The sequence below is a fragment of the Alosa alosa genome, chromosome 1, assembly GCF_017589495.1.
Source record: "Alosa alosa isolate M-15738 ecotype Scorff River chromosome 1, AALO_Geno_1.1, whole genome shotgun sequence".
In the NCBI taxonomy this organism is placed as follows: domain Eukaryota; kingdom Metazoa; phylum Chordata; class Actinopteri; order Clupeiformes; family Clupeidae; genus Alosa; species Alosa alosa.
The window spans coordinates 51,203,011-51,220,868 of NC_063189.1; the positions used below are offsets into that span (position 1 = coordinate 51,203,011).

General features: G+C 36.6%; 1 protein-coding gene across 1 annotated transcript in view; it reads left to right on the forward strand.

Moving 5' to 3' along the window:
- Positions 1-2,446: 2,446 nt before the first annotated feature.
- Positions 2,447-17,858, forward strand: part of hfm1 (helicase for meiosis 1) — a 347,154-nt gene continuing 331,742 nt past the window's right edge. The window contains exon 1 of the mRNA XM_048246228.1: positions 2,447-2,495. The gene's annotated coding sequence lies outside the window, so the exon portion shown is untranslated. The remainder of the gene's footprint in view (positions 2,496-17,858) is intronic.

Here is a 17,858-nt window from a genome sequence, read left to right on the forward strand (position 1 = left end):
ATAATTTTTTTTCAAGTAATTTGAGTATTGTATTCGAAAGGGGAGGCAAAGAAAATACACTTGGTTGAGTATTATATTTTTTAAAGTCACTTAATTGTTCTAAAAAGCCTTTAAAATGTGTCAATGACGTCATTCATTAGCACAATGCTAGCGTATTAGGTGCAACAACGACCCAACCTGTAAGAAATCAAAAGGACATAAGTACTCGTTCATTTAACTTTTGACCTATAACCCATGTTGAAGTTATACAAACTACAATCAAATCTGAGATTTGTCAACGACAATCAGGTGAAAGAGACAAATTTAGCCGTCTAGCTCCATTGACTCCCATTTAGTGTTAATTTCGTCAGACGAGACGAGAGGAAATATGTTCGTCAACAACCTTTTTTTTCATGACTAAGACGAGACGATGACGAGACGGCAGTAATGTCCTGAAACACTGACTAAGACTATCTTAAGATGCATTATTGTTGACGAAAAAAGACTAGACTAAAATGTTTTGCATGCAATAAAAACTAAGATAAAATCTCTCTTCATTTTCGTCTACAAAATGAGAAGACAGAATATCTAGCTGTTACGTTTTCAAAATATTCCGAATGAGTTCATACACAGCTTTCCTGTAGGCTAGTCTACGTGCTGTTGCTGCAACCCTGTGGCTGCAACACCTAAACTACATGGAACAAGAACACTGGAGATTTCTGCCAGAGTTAGCAAGCTAACTACCTAAGCTTTATGCCACAATGCTACATACCCAGAAGTTGAAGCTTCTCTCATACAAATTAACATCCCCCAGAATTTAACTAGTTAGACTGATGATGCAAAGTTTGCTAGCAAGTAAGCTAATATGGAAAGTTCGCTAGCAAGTTAGCTATGGCTAAGACGGAGAGTCTGTTTGGGGAATGTGTTGTGTTTACGATATATCGCCATCTAGCTTGGGAGTAAAACATTAATACTTTGGCCTATGACAGTGTTTCTCAAACCTTTTCAGTTTCAGGACCACTTAACTAACCCTATCTAAAAAAAAAAAAGATTAGACCTACTTCAACAGTAGCCTATAATTAGTCTACACAATAGGCCTACTGAACCACCTTGCTTATTGTCTTTGTACTTTGCTTATTGTGTGGATTCATACTGTATGATTTAAACTGGCATATCTTAGTTGCAGAACTGTTTTTACATACAAGTTGGTTCAATATTGCAAACAACTCATCTATATTATATTTTACCACGCCTGCTCGCGGACTACTTGGGATACCTTTTATGACCACCAGTGATCCCCGACCACATTTTGAGAAACACTGGTCTACTTAATATGACAGTGGTCCAGTCAAATCTTTACTGTCTATGGTCAAATCCCAGCCGAGCTATAACTGTAGCTCGACTTACCTGTGCATGTAAACATACTGACTGACAAAAAATCAGAATGAGTAATTATAACAGACGAGTAGCCCTGTGGACACACAATATTGTTGGAAAATTGAGATGTGTGAAACACTATTTGACTCAAATGGTAATCAGAAATAATTTGTTATTAAAAAAAGACTAAAATGTGTTGACTAAAACTGACTAAGACTAAGATACTTTTAGTTTTCTTTTGACTAAAACTAGACTAAAATGATTTAGACTTTTAGTCAACTAAAACTTGACTAACAAAAATGATATTTGAATGACTAAATATGACAAAGACTAAAAAGGACATTTCGTCACAAGACTAAGACTAAGACTAAATTAAAAATAGGTGACAAAATTAACACTACTCCCATTCATTCTGCACTCATGGCGATCGCCCCCAGTGGAACTCTGGTGGAACTGCATCCAAAATTCGGTACAATGGGACTTAATACGGAGTGGCAAGGCTCTCCATAGACGGGCTCTGATAGCGGGATAGCGAGACAGCGGTGCTACCAAAGATTGTTAAGGCGGAGCAAGATACTTAAGTAGAGTTCATGTCTATGGGCTAAATGGGGATCAATCCTGTCTGCATAAAGAGGCGGTCGATGACGATTGACGAAATGCGCTGCAATCGGCCAACAGCAGCTTCATAAATAACCGGCGCACACCTGATATAAGGTTGATTTTCTCCAGACTGGAATGCTCAAAAATGCTAAATATGTACCTGAAATGTTCAGAAGGGTTTGAGGATCATGAAAACATGCCCGGAATTCACATTCCTAACTCTATAGAACCAAGACCTTAGCATATGTGGTGAAATTCTGAGCTATGCCCATAGACTTCAATGGAGCAATCGCTGCCTCTGCTCTGCATAAAGGGGGATTTTGACCCCCCCTCGTGCGATCCGGGTTCCCGGAAGTGGCTCCTGATGAAACATCTTGCTCCGCCTTAACAATCTTTGGTGATACTACCAGCTTTCAATTGTGACGCGATAAAGGCCTATTTTAGGCAGTGAATTTCCCGCCGCATGTAGCTGGTCGCGAGCTGCAATAGCCACATGGACTTGGACCAAAACTGAAATTAGCCAACGCTGTAAGGTTAAGGTAAGCATTCTATCATTCTGTCATCTTACCATAATAGTTTAATGGTAAAGTTAGTGTGCTCTGTCATTAAGGTAACTTACAGCCAGAGAGAAGAAATAGGCTACTCCGCTGCGTGTCTGGTAGGTCTTTGCCTCCCCCCTCGTCCATTAATTCCAATAACGGCACCTCAGCGGTCGTTATCCCTTCCTTACTTAACTGATCATCATTTCATTCAGTGGTTTCCTTGTACAATTAAACGTTAAGTACAGGAAGGTCATCTGTCAAGTCACTGCATATTATTTTTGGTAAGTTAATGTAACCTTAACTTTATTACTTAATTATCATTGATAACGTTAGCTTGTTAGCTTACGTTGTCCAGGGTTTAGCCTACGTTTACTTCAAAAGTTAACAGTTCTAGCTAGCTTCTAGGTCTACATGTGAAGGGCAAGAACATGTCAATCAGATAAGGCATAACGCTACAGGTGAAGCAGTGCTTCACCAAAAAAAGTCACTTTTAAAGCAACACCAAAGAGTTTTTGGTACCTTAAAATAATGTTTCCAAAATTGTTTCCGTGGTTCATCAACTCGTAACAGCCTGGTGAACAGCACTTCTGCATTTGCTTCGCGGCCCTCTATCGGCTGTAACAGCACTATCAGAGGCGTAACACCCCCAATTATCACCACTTTTGTTCAGAAATTCTAAAACAACGATGTTTTTTAACACTTCAAAATAACATTTGCTAAATTAACCTGACATTTTTCAGTAGCCATAGGTGTGTAGATTTGAACAAAATCAGTTTTTTTTGTTTCTTAACGGGAGCATTTACTGCCTGAAATATCCGATTTTGTTTACCACGCTCGGAGTTATAGTGCTGGCCTGATGGGTCGCCTATTTACACAGTTTCAACGGCACATGAACGGTTAGACCGAGAATTCTCGTCGTGAAATTAAAATTCCACTGGAGCTCCAAGCGGTTGTGTACACGCAGCCTTACAACACTACAGCTCTTTGAGTCACGGTAAAATGTCATTTTTGGTACATAGCTAATTAATCAACAATGGCGGCTAATGGAAGCCTCAAATAGTTCCCGAAAGTTAACAATTTATAATAGCAGCAGTGCAGTTAAAGACTGTTTGTAGCCAACATTTCAGACTCAGATTTACATTATTGGCTCATCCGAATAATAATAATAATAATAATAATAACAGTAACAACAGTAATAGTAGTAAAGTAATAGTATTAATAACCTAATTATAATAATACACTATTTATGTATCGACTATGACAGCTTTTCTGCTGCTCAGTTTTTATCAGTCCCTTATCAAATAAATTAAAAGAGGCTAAAGCCCAATAAATGTGCCACACATAATAACCTAATATAAGATAAACCTTGCCTATACCATTTCAATTAGGCAGCACTAGGCAACACCACAAACGAGCTGTCATTAAGTTTGTAGCCTACAACTTTTATGACGTGACGTGTCTTGGGCATTTAGCTTTACCATCATGTCAACATAGTTGTAACGTTATGCAATGCTCATCTAGGCTATGGATTTAAGTGGTTTAATTTTAAAAAGGGCAGCAAAAGTGGGATAAAGTGCAACTGCTTCCCCAAAACAATTCCTCCATAACTGTGGATTTAATCGTTTGATATGTGGATAACTTTCAGTGGACTAAACACATAAAAGGTAAGATTTTGTTATCACAAAGCTAGCTGGTTCGTTAAATATGGCGAAGCATATTTACAGCCAACTTTGTAGGCCTACTTGCAGCAGTGAAACTGAGTTTGTTGTTAACATTGTTGGTAACGTAAACGTTTCTTCAGTTAGGAGCAGGACTGTTTTTTTTTTATTTTGCATTCATTTTCATTGGCAAAAGCTAGCCTATGCATGAGAGAACCTAGATTTGAGGGAGCTGCAGCTGTTAGCATCAGCAGGTCATATTAACACAGCAGGGCACACTAGCCCAGTGATGGCAAGCCCAGTGATGAAGGATCGTGTAAAATCCCCATCCCCAGAAAGTTTCAAACCAAGCTTGCGCTGATGATGCATGATCACTGATCAAATTGCTATTTTCTGACACAATGCACACGATTTCCAGGTGCTCACCTGTCTGAATCTCAAGCTCTTTAGCCTAGCATCTGCTGTTCACAGCACGGTGAATGACAAACGATGACAAAATGCTGTTCATGTTTATGAGTTCATATCCTGGTTATTTATCGAAGGACTTACATGTCACGTTTTATATTTTATTATGATCACTCGCATTACCATGGGGTTACTAAATAGGTAGGTATAATGCTACGGTTAACTTAGAATGCCCACCATTACACTGGAGATGTTAAAAAAACTTTTAAACTTTTTTTTATTCTGCCGCGACGATAGGCTAGGCTTGGCTAGGTAATTCGCTCATTAGCTCAGATCAGTGACTACCAGAGGAAACGCGGGGTAGAAAGCTCAAACAAGTAATGTTAGACTAGCTGTGTTACAGTTTCTCGTTGCAATCAAAATTTCACAGGAGCTCCATGCGCTTTTGTAGGCTACACGCAGTCTCAAAAACACTGTTTACAGCTTTTTGAGTCACTGTACGAGGTCATTTATTTTATATAGCGATAATTTAGATACACTTATTGGGTGGGTGCAATTGCGTTTTCCAAAGAATCTCTTCTTTTGTACAGAAATTAATATTAAGTGACACATACGTAAAAGGGCGGAAAAAAACGTCACCTTATATAGCAGGCTAAGATATAAGGTCTGGAATTTAATTTAATATTGTTGTAATGGTAGGATAACTACATAGTTTACACAATAATTACACTGTGTTATAAATATTGTATATCAATGCATTTATTGACTGTCAATTAACCAAAATCGTGGCTCTGCCTATCATTGAACAGTAGCCTATTTAATGCATTCTAATCCATTGTCAATCACTTCCGGGAACTATTTGAAGTTTACATGAACCACGTGACCTTAACACCCATTGTCGCAACTCTAGCTTTATATGGCTCTGGTGTGGGTGGTTGCGTTTCTTTAGGAGTCTGCTGTCTTGGTTTGTATAGAAATTGATATTAAGTGACACATACACGCAAGACGGTGGAAATACGGGACCGACGGTAATAGCGGGAGTTCTGATATGTAAGTTTGCCAGATCAGGTAGCGGGTTTGTAGTTCGATGGAATGAGACATAAGAAACTACAAATTTGACTTGCATGGTGTCGCAATACATCGTACTTTCATAAAATAATGCAACATATTCTACCTTGTCTATGGACACCGTTGCTGGATAAACAAATAGCGTGAGTGCGACAGAGGAAAAGTTCTTTGGTGTTGCTTTAATAAAAACGAATTCCAAGGAAGGAATTACCATTGCAGTACATGCAAAAAGGCTGCTGTGTAAAACATTGTATTAGTTTAAATACAAATTACTTACAGTGTGATTACTGAGATTGATCAATATTAAGTCAAACCAATTAAAAAAGCTAACCAATAATTAATTGTCAGGGAGAAACCAGATGTCTACTGAATTTGTATTTTTACAGAACTTGATTATGCCAATAATATTATCCTAATTTACATATTTATTAGTGGTAATTCTGAACAGGCAGCAACAGCTAGAGGTCTCAGGCAATGGTAACAGGTCACATTTGATGGTGATAAAGACTGAAAAATGAAAGAGTCAGCCCTTCAGATGATCAGTTTTAGACAGAATTTAGGTTAGAATCTTAATTTCACACAGCACAGCTCAGGTCTAACAGCACAGCTAAGTATGACAGATATCTCAGGTATGATTAAAAGGTATGAATGTGTAGCGGGAGCGAGGAGTTACTCACAGTCACAGTTAGCCGTCCCACTCAAGACCATTGACACACCGGCGGGCCTTGGTTCATTCCCAGTCAGAGTATTTCTGGTAGGGCAGGGCGATATATCGGTATTACGATCGGTATATGACCGATATATTTTTGAAATCGATGTAGTTGAGACAATATCTTCACGCCGATATGTGGGTCAATGACGTGACGTCTAGATTTTCTGTCCAACAGCATTTTTTAAGTTTATAAAAGGTTTGAATGCCTGAATACACACCATATATATGTGGGAGTACTCCCATATTTGTAACCACTTTACCTTTTGAAAAATCTTTAGGTATTTTTTTTTTTTTCTCTTATGTGAAGTATCAAAATATCATGTGGTGCGACTGTCCGACCATGACTGCAGTTTGGGAAACTTCTTTAAAATTACACTGAATCTATTCAAATGTGCGTTCTGCTCTATCTAGCATTTTTTCAAAAGTGTTTTGTAGCTCTGTAGAAAATGACACAGCATTTTTTATTTTTATGTCCATCCTATTATACAAACAAACTTTGTCCGAAGATGTCAACTTAATCAAATATCATCTGGTGCAACCATCAAGAAACTGCCATTTTGAGACTTTTATTTTAAAATTAATTAAAAGATCTTAAGTTGCATTCATAAACTAGTTTGCCAGGCACCCATTGGGGCAGCAAACAAGTTTGTAATTATCTCTTATATTTGGAAAAACATAGCTTAAATAACAGCTGGCAAGAAGTTGCCAAATTTGGACGTCATGTGGTATGACCTCAACAATACAATGAATATTAATTTATTTGTTCAAATTTATTTTTTGATTAGAAATGAAATAGTAACCTTTTAGAGGAATCAAGTTTGTTATGAGTAGGTGGTCAATTTTGTGCCTGTAAATTTGATCTCAAGTTGAAAATGTCATGTGGTGCGACCAAACATCATGTGGTGCGACTATTACAAAATGCTTTTTTGTGTGGTTTTACATTTAATTTAGGATTTATATGCCTATGCAATTTATTTTAGTGTTATATGGAATCAATTTTTATACATTCAGAGTACATTTTCAAAGATTTCAGAAAAAAAAACGTTTACATATACTCTTGGTACATTATAATGACAAAAATGTAAATAAAAATCATTTTACATGTAAGGTTACTTTGGTAAATGTACATTTATTAATCATTTATCCCTCCCACTGTGTTCTGTTCAGCAAGAAAGATATATTTCACTTATTATCAACATCATAAAAATAGGCTATCACTATGTATGTGGCTGTGAGGGGCGTTAACACTGTAATATAGGATTTTATTACCATTATTTTTGTTTTGTTTCACATTTATTTTATTGTTTTTATTTGTTATATTATTAGTGATGATTGGGCAACATCATCAAATTTGTTTAATCATCTTTTTTTGTTTAAGTATGTTTGCTCTGAAAACTTCCCCATTTCATTTCTGTATCACTTTCTCTCTCTCTCTCTCTCACTCTCTCACACACACTCACACACACACACACACACATACACACACATACACACAATCTCTCTCTCTCTCACACACACACATACACACAGACACACACTCACTCTCTCTATCTCTATCTGTTAAACACTAGGCCTATTACACTCTTCATCGCTGTATCTATCACAATATATCTATCCACGCTTAACTATCCCACTAACACACTATCAATCACAGATCACTCTCTATCACACAATCATGCTATCTATCACACTATCAATCTCACACTACCTATCTATCATACTATCTATCTATCTTTATCCATCATCTGTCTGTCTTCTAGCCTCCCCATGTAGTTAGCCTAACTTCTATGTCTCACTCTTTTACTCAAAAAAGCTTTAATTCTGCCATTGTTAGTCTGTCTGTCTGTCTGTCTTTTAATTTCTTTATCTTTTATTATCTCTTCCTTTCCATCCAACCATGCACTATTGTCTATCTTAATATCTTCTCCTGCCCCATCTCTTAAAATCATCTGCTAAATCCGAAAAATTTAGCAGAGACTATATACTGAAAAAAAGAATTTACGTCCTGAATTTCTTCTGTTTATCCCCTCGATCACTCACACACTTTTACCTCCTTTTCTCCCTTAAGCTGTCTACACTTATTTGTTTCTTTCTATGTGTGTTTGTTTTCATCACCTTCTATATTTCAAATGCCCTCACAAAGCTTATCTTTTTATACCTTTACCAATATATGGACATGTTCAACATTATTAGCAACTTAAGAATCTTTTACTTTGTGTAAAACTTTTATTTTTTATTTAATTGTTGTTGTTTTTTGCTTTGCAAGCACTATATTACCCTCATGAAATGAAAATATAACAGTTTATTAATCTCTACTTATATTTTTAACAATATGAGATCCTTGAGTCATTTGGTGCGACCATTCATCATGTGGTGCAACCAATAATAGCAATAACTGTGTTAAATTCAAAATGAAAAATAAAATTTCTGTGGTTAAATTATTAATCAGTCATATAATATGTTTAAGTCAATGCTATTTTTCAGACTTTTCCATCAGTTTTATAAAACTTACAGGAAAAATAAGGGTTCTAAATATATTTTATAAGGTGACAATGACGGTATAGAACAAAAATATCAGTGCAATATTCACAAAAAGTAAAGAAATGTAAATACTTTGTTTCTAAACAGTTCATTCTAAACAGTTTCAAACAAACTTTTAAGCATGTTAAGGAAATACATTTAATTTTAAGATAATCTATGGTCGCACCACATGACATTTTTTAAGGCCGCAACCAATTAATTCTCATGAAAAAACACTAAAATCACATTACTTGAAATTTTAATATGGATTTTCATATACCCAACATTCTTAATGTTTGAACAATTGAAACAGAAATTCTTATTTTTAGAATTTTAAATTTGGCCAGTTGAAAAACCTTATCCGTCATTGACTCATGTATGTAAAAGTCTGTGTCAAATGCCTATGATGTATGTAATGTGTATCATTCCTATGTCTGTGACCATGTGCCATTCTGTGCCTGTGACCATGCAGGATGAAAAGCGGTTCGGAAAATGTGAAAAAGAATTTCCCTAAGGGGACAACTAATAAACTAACTATATAATATGTTTAATAACTATATAATATGTTTAATAATGGGCCATTTTATCAAAGCTACTTGCTCTTCTGTGTTCAGACCATTCATAGCAGCCGCAGCTCTGCTCAACTGTGCCCCTTGCGTATGCACGTTCTCCCTCGCAGCACTACAAACTTTCAAACATGATGGAATCTGAGTTAGATTTTGTTTACCGTGATCGGAGGTTGGTGCTGGGCTGGCCATATTGTCGGCACATCAATGGTTAGACCGAGAATTCTCATTGTGAAATCAAAATTCCACTGGAGCTCCAAGCGGTTTTGTACACAAAGCCTTACAACACCCCAGATAGCAAGGTGACATTGATATGATGTTGATTTTTCCATCCAAATCATCATTTTGGTTGAGATTGAAATCTCAATGGTAAATAGACATTGAATCAGCATTACAATCCTGACAAAAACCCGACAGTGCATGAATATCGATAAGAGAGATATCGAAACAACATTGGTTTATAGTTTATGTTGCCATAATCGACAGAGCATCGATACATAGTTCACTAAAAGATATTGAAAAGTCATGGATTTGTGGTTGACTGGGAAATCTTAAGGTGGTTATTGAAAAGTAGTGGATTTATAGTTGACCGCGCGACAACGTTTGAACTGTCCAGGAGATCATTTTCAGCAACAGTTCAGTCAGACCAACGGGGGTGTTCAGCTCTCTGTCAAGTTCACTCCTCCTTAATGGTAAGCAAGCATTTATTTATCAAACGATAATGTTTTATTGTAAAAGTGTACTACATTAAATTCGGTCATGTTTACAGTCTATGTACATCGTACTGTCTGACTTACAAACTCATTCAAATGCTAGGCTAGCTAAATTTACTTGCTGTTGTCAAATTAATGTTTAGTCTAAATTGCGTTATGGCAGTTCATCATAATGTTAGGTTAATGTTACCTGGCAGTCTGATTTATAATTAGGTCCTACCTTTTTTGTCATTAAGTTACAGTTTATTATACTCATGATAATAAAATATGAAGTAGTGCTAGGGCTAGGCCTACCGGTAACGTTAGCTTCTAGGCTACTGTCAAAATTATAGGCTGAAGATGTGCTGCTGGTTAACGTGGAGATTTAGCTAACATTTATGTGACTCCTGGTGATCATATTTTTGTGAGTTTAATAGGCTAACTTTAGCAAAACTGATATAAGTTAACCTAAGCTGTTTTTAGGGCATTTTCACTACCTTTATTCATAAGGATTTATTCTGGTCATTGTAAGTGCCACACACACATATTATATATTGTTTTTTTCAGCAGAGTCTAGGCTATCCAGATCTGCCAGATCATGATCTATCCAGATCATGATTCATTTCATGTATTAGTACTAGCATTGATTTTATTTCAATTTTTAAAGAATTAAAATATAAAAAGCGTATTATAAAAATTCTTATATTTCGACACGTATCTTACCACAGCAAGCTCATAGCTCTACATGCATTTCATGTGTGTGTAGGGCAGACTGTCCTGAATCGGGCAATATAATTGCCATATTGGAGGGATACTCTGGGGCTGAGCAATTTACAGAAATATGTGGTGTGTGATTTACGGAAATAAATGCCATTTTTTATTTAGTGATGAAAAATGACCTTTCTGCGCTCCATATCTGTGACACGAACTGATCTGACCTGACTTGACCCGAGGTTGCGTGTTAGCCTGCGTGCCTATGGTGTAGGCACGCATAATGATTCTCAACTTTTTACTGCATTGCCATGAACAAAGTAAAGGCAAAAAAGGTGTTTCTTTGTTGAACAAATTGGGATGGAATTTGAGCCTTGAATTGGATGCCATGCAGGAATTTGCTAGGAAGTCAAAACCGGATTATGAACATGACATAGAGAAACACACGATAGCGTTATATTATAAACATGCTTTGCCACAAGAACAGACACAAACGTGGGGTAAGTCCAGCTATATGAAGTTATTATTTCGTCTGTTTTATAACCCAGAAGGATGTACTTGGTATCAAATGATAGCTCTGAGTCTCCTCTTTCATCTGATATGCTTGCTATCTATGTGATCACGGGTTCGCGAGTAATTCAAACGAGAGTAATGGGTGCGCAGGTGAACGCAGAGAAGTATAGACTGTAAATATGATGCAATTTGATTTAATTTCATGATTTTTTAAAAAATGTTCATACTTGATCGTACAGACAAGTATGTAGTCTCTTTGGAAAGCCCCACTTCTGCTCTGTCGTGCAATAAAGGTTTCATCTCGCTGCGATGAACAGTTCCGGAGCAATGTAACAGAGAAAAAAGGATGTGTTTTTTTTGACGCACTTTGCGTCAATCGGGTTCTAAGGGTTAAATTAAAGATAAGATAAAATAATTTCATTGAGCTGCACTTATTTTTACTCACGCAACCTTTCCTTGCCCCACCCGCTCTCTCTCGTAACGAGCCCGCTGCTCCTCCTCTGCATGTGCATTTAACAAAATATTCACGATTGTTGAAGGATTGTTTTTGCCACATAGAAGCACTGCATAGAACACAGTGGGCTAAATTGCTATTAAATCCGCTTAGCATCGTGACCATGCTGCGCAAATTTGTTCAAAACTGCTGCATTAAAGTTAAAGTAAACTCTGCTAAGGTCACAACACAGTAGGGCCTACATTGAGGAGACTAAACTAAGTTAAGTTACAGTATGCGATCAAGCAGTATCTCAAAGCTATTGTTAGAATACTGTTTGGATGTCAAGTTTAGCATGCTTACTTACAGCTGCTTGTATTTCATTACTCATGCAGGGTTCATTTTATTGACTCTGAATGTTTGCAAAATCCAGATGTTAGCGGAAAGGTGTTTTCCAAGACTCAAAAGTGCTTGTCCCAAGGAGAAGTACGAACCGTTATTTGAACTAACTATGAATTGCATCCACACATCAGCAGCCTTTTAACTGTGTTAATGTCAATTGCAAGGATTTCCTCACGAACGTTTTAAAGTGACAGGCACTCAATTAGACCTACTGAACTTTATTGAATGCTACCTCTGACTAAGAATGCATTACTTTGCACTTGTATAGTCTTTTATTTTGGAATCTTAAGAGCAATAAACATATATTGCAATGTTAAAGAATTCATGTTTAATTCATTCAGATATGTAAATAAACATGTATAAGTTGCTATTAGTCAATTAATGAGGAGATAATCGATAATCGAATCGAATCGAAATGGAATCGGACTGAAAAAATGAATCGTTAGATTAATCGATGCATCGAAAAAATAATCGCTAGATTAATCGTTTAAAAAATAATCGTTTATCCCAGCCCTATGGGTGATATTCATAGCAGCTCCCTTAAATTACCCACAAAGCATGTATAACTGTTTCAACATTCATACCCAACCTTACATGAATGTGGAAGGTGGAATGAGATAATTTAATCAAAACAAAAGTCTCAAAGCAACATTACCATTTTGGTTTTTAACCTGTTACCTGATCACATCAGAGTGAATCTGTATGGGCAGTCCAGTGTTATGGATGAGTCAAAACATGAGCAAGCATGTAATTTATAGTGAGGGAAATAAGTATTTGAAGCCATACTAATGTTGACTAAAAAGAGGAATAAAAATAATCTTATGAAAATGTATCTTAATCTCTTAATTTAGAAGATGAGGGAATGAACAACCTTTAAGGGCACCAATGTTTGTCATGAAAGAATGATGTATTGTAAATAACTAAATGTTCTTCCTTAAATTATAGGGTCAATAATAATTAGTCCAGCTATTTCATGGAACCAGGATACTACGCATCCTGATAAAGTTCTCTTGGCCTTTGGAATTAAAGTAGCCCCACTTCATCACATAGCCTTCACCATACCTAGAAGATTGGCATGGTGTAATTGATGTATTAGCTGCCACCAACCATGCACAACAGCCAACATCGTGTGTGTGTGTGTGTGTGTGTGTGTCAGGGTCATAAAAAGTGGTTTGATTTTCATTGAGGGATGATTTTATTGGATGATCTTATTATCCCATGCCATTCCCAAGATATGGTGAAGGGTATGTGAAGACGTGGGGCTATTTTAATTCCAAAGGCCAAGGGAACTCAATCAGGATGCATAGTATCCTAGATCCATGAAAGAGCTGGACTTTAAAAATAAAAATCTGCCTGCCTCTATGGGAGTTTAACACAGGGGTTCAAATACTTATTGACCATATATTTTAACCCTTTCGTGCCCGTGCCGAACATTCCATTTTTGGTGCTGGATGACCTCCTTACACAAAAAAACATATTTCTTGAGTATAATACATACCATCAATGGGATATACATACCATTGTAATCAGAAGGGTCAGTTCTATCAAATGATGTAAAATACATATGGTAATGTTGATATAGTAATGAACAGTCTTTGAAAATCCTCTCCAAATGTATACCGAAATTCGTTAAAATTTAATTTCATTCGCATAAAAATGAATTTTCATCATATTTCTATACGAGATAGAGAAAGATATAGAGTGTATGACATGTTCAGCAAGTTGTGGGCTATTTAAAAAAAAAAAAAAAAGACTGAATTGGAATAGCCTTAACCTTTCAAAAGTTATGATAAATTAAGTGATAAGTGTAAAAAAATGCAGGAAACGGGATTTAGAATGTTGACAGAATTCACATGCTCTTTCTCACAACATAAAAGTATGCATAAAAACTAATAATGAAGTCAGACACAATGGTTTAGATTTATTTGGTCCATAAGAATAAACCATTTATTTGTTTAAGCAAATGCTACAGTCAACAATAATGATATATAAAAGAAAAACATGTACCTTACAAGTAATACAGGAAGTAAGTATACTGTATATTTATTGAAGATCAATTCTGAAGAGACATAGAATACATTTGATTCAACAGATACAACTTCCTTATATAAATTAGTGTAATATGAAAATTATATACATCTATAAAATGTATTATTTATGAAAAGCTACGAATACAATCAACTTCAACATCACTCAAAAATCAATGTGTCTAAACATTTGAAAGTGGATTACATAGAACAAGCCTGTTGAGAATAAACACATAAACACATATACACACAAACTCACACACACACACACACACACACAGAGGAGGATAGGGAAAGGTGGGGTGGGGAACCTGAAGGTTAAACACAGAAGACCTATGACTCATAACGAAACGCATCCCCTTCTGTAGAATGCCAAATCTGACAGCAATTTTGTTTACCAAAAAAGCAGTCACCTACCGCTAAACTCCAGGCCATACAAGCTACTTTAGTGTTATTATGTATTGTTTTTATAACAAAGCCAACAATTTTTCTTTGGCTCCTGCTGTACAGGAATATGTACTTGATGAAAAGACGACAGAGTAGTAGTTGGAGCAGCTGAAGGCGAGGCTGAAATTTTGACGGAAATGCCTGCCAGCTGTTGTGATAGATTTTCGCCAAAGTCTTTCTGGCTGTAGCTACCAAACCTAGGTTCAACACCAGATTCTGCATTGCCAAACTTGAAATAATAAGAAACTACTGAAACAGCAATGTCAATGGAGAAAAAGTGTACACAATATGTATTTCTCATTTGGTCAACGCTCCCTGATCCCTTCAGAGGCTTGGTTCCCCAGTAGCAATGGATATTAGGGAGGGAAGTGAAGTCCCATGTCAATGATCAATCCCAGAAAACTGTGAAACTCTTCTGGGGTCTCTTCGTCCCATGCCCCTGCACTGTGTGTTTGCATACGACGGCCTACTAAGCACAACCTCCCACCCGTTCCGGTTGGTAAAACCACATATGCCTGGGACAACAACATAAAAATCAACATAACAAGTCTATTTCACAGTGTTTTAGTGGCAGTCTACACCACCCTACGCACGCCACCTAAATCTATACCTTCTTCCTCCATCCTCACATGGTCTTCATCATTGTGAGCGCAAGCTCATCAGCAGTCAGCTACCTCTTCAGGCCTGCAAGGAGGTCTGTGTAGGTCTCGTCATCCTCCATCTGAAACAACAGTAAAATCATACAATGTAATACATTTATTAATTTAAAAAATAAAATCACAAAACTACAGATGTGTGCGTGTGTGCACATACACAAGAAGAGGTAGCCTAAACTATTGAAGCATTTTGAGTAACTCAAAAATATTTAGAAGTATGAAAAGTCATTTTATTACACATGGGTTTAGCTACCCTAAATCTGATTGCCTGGCATTAAGATAAAGACAGATTACATTTCACCTAGTAACTAACTGCTTAAATGCAATAATGACATTTCTGACATAATGTGTGATTTCACATCATGTTTTCTATAAAACTACATATTGAGAAGAGTAGAATATCAAGTCATGCCATCTTAGAAAATGTTGAGACAAGCACGTCTGATGTTTGTCATTTAGAAGCAAGGTAAAACAATTCACTACAAACTGCCTAGCGAGGTAACAACCCGATGAGAGGCAATACGTTAATTAGCACTACATTCTGACAGAATCCGTGATTTCACATCTTGTTTTCTACAACTACATATTGAGAGGAGTAAAAATATCGCTCAACTTATTTCATGTAAGAGAACGCAACTTAGAAACGCGGCGCCCATTGATTTATTCAGCTTTGGAATGCTATACTGACTTGCCAATATAATGCTTACCTAACAAGCAAATTGGTACTAGAAAACAAACTTACTTACAGGTTATATATACTAACAGGTTTTTAAATGAAATTGTCAATTGAAAATAACTGATATCAAAAGCAAACGAGAATACTGCAAGCAGTTCAGAGTAATGCAGCTAGCTAAAGTTACATGACGATGCACTTAGCCCCGCTTATGCCATAATGTTGACGCTGATGAGAAAGCATATTACTGTCAAATAACATGATTTTATGACTACAAATTAAGATTAACCATAACTAGAAACGATGTAAAATATATATTACCTCAGCTTATCCAGCTGTGTGGTTTCCAGTCGAGGTAAACTCCAACGAAGTGCAGGTGGCATCTGGCGGTCCATGTTAAAATGTACGACTGAAGTGAAAAGTTTTTTTTCACGACTCATCTTCAAGTATCCAAAACATTTCGCGCCATAAACCCCTTAACCAATCATATCAAATTGAAGCTTATGTTGTCAGTATTACGGGGAAGATTTCAGAAATAAAATCAGTAATTGGACAGCTGAGATATTAGATGATTGGTCATCGTTAAAATTTTAACGAAATTAGAACGGTCGGGCTTGTAAGGGTTAAGGAAGAACATTTGTTTATTTACAATACATCATTCTTTTACCACAAAGATTGGTGTCCTTACTTATTACTTATTTCCCTTACTGTAAATGATATGTAACAAATGTCCTGAGGCTTTTACAGGTAATTGTCATAGTTTAAATAATCCAACCTTTGTTAATACTTCATGAATATCTTCTGAAGTTTATTTCAAATGTCACTTTACTATACAACTCATGAACTTGTGAAGTCATCACAGACATTGGGACTTGTACAGTATGTTGACAAGTTATCACCAGTGGTGTAGTCTACTTTTTTGAGGTGGGCATACTGAATATTTTGGCCAGTAATGGGCTCAGTGGTTACTAAACTAGGGGTCGGGACTTGACCCCTCGGGACCCCTCGGGACCAATAGTAAGGGACAAAAATGTTTGTGGGGGTCGCAGATTTGCACTTACCTGCCCCTTTCATGCGTGAGGGACAGCATAAATTCACTTTCAAAACCAATAGTAAATAATCATCAAATACCCTCTCCAGCTCTTGAAGTTCCTGCTTGCTCCTGCTGGTCCACCATCTCAGTGTCAAGGTCCCCTCCAGCTCCCCTTGCACCTTGTTGCTGACTGCCACTGCCATCTAGAGAAAACAATGAACAACTCTGTTTCATATGAGTTCAGATGCAAAGAGTTCAGATGCAAAGCCCTCTAAAAGCTATGACAAAAATAGGCCAATTTTAAGTTTAATTTTTAAGCATTTTCATCTATGACAATCAAAAATGTTACTATCAAGTAGGTCTACAGCAAGTCAAGCCCAAACAAAATTAGATTATCTGATTTTTAAATGTTGGTCAATAGAAATATAGCCTGTTTTGTAAACTCCTCACATGCACTAAAGGTTTTTGCATCTGGCATTATATCGCAGTAACAGTGTGGTAGATAATGTTATTACCCATAAGTACAGATAATATCTCTCCATCCATGCATACCATGGAGATAGCATGGTTCTGGCTAGTAAATAAAGTTCATGATAGATACTTAATCCAGACAGCCACAGTACACATCATGTAGATCGTTTACAGACAGACATGGCGATTAGGAATTATTCCCAAAGAAGAATCCCAGATAAACAAACGTCCAGAAATTAAAACTAAGTAGGGTAACGTGGATCAGAGTACGTTAGCTTTCTAGTATTGAGAGAAGAACAAAAGCTAGACTACAGCATGACTAGCATGTGTTATTACCATGCTATGTCCACAAATTAAACAACCTAGAGGGGTA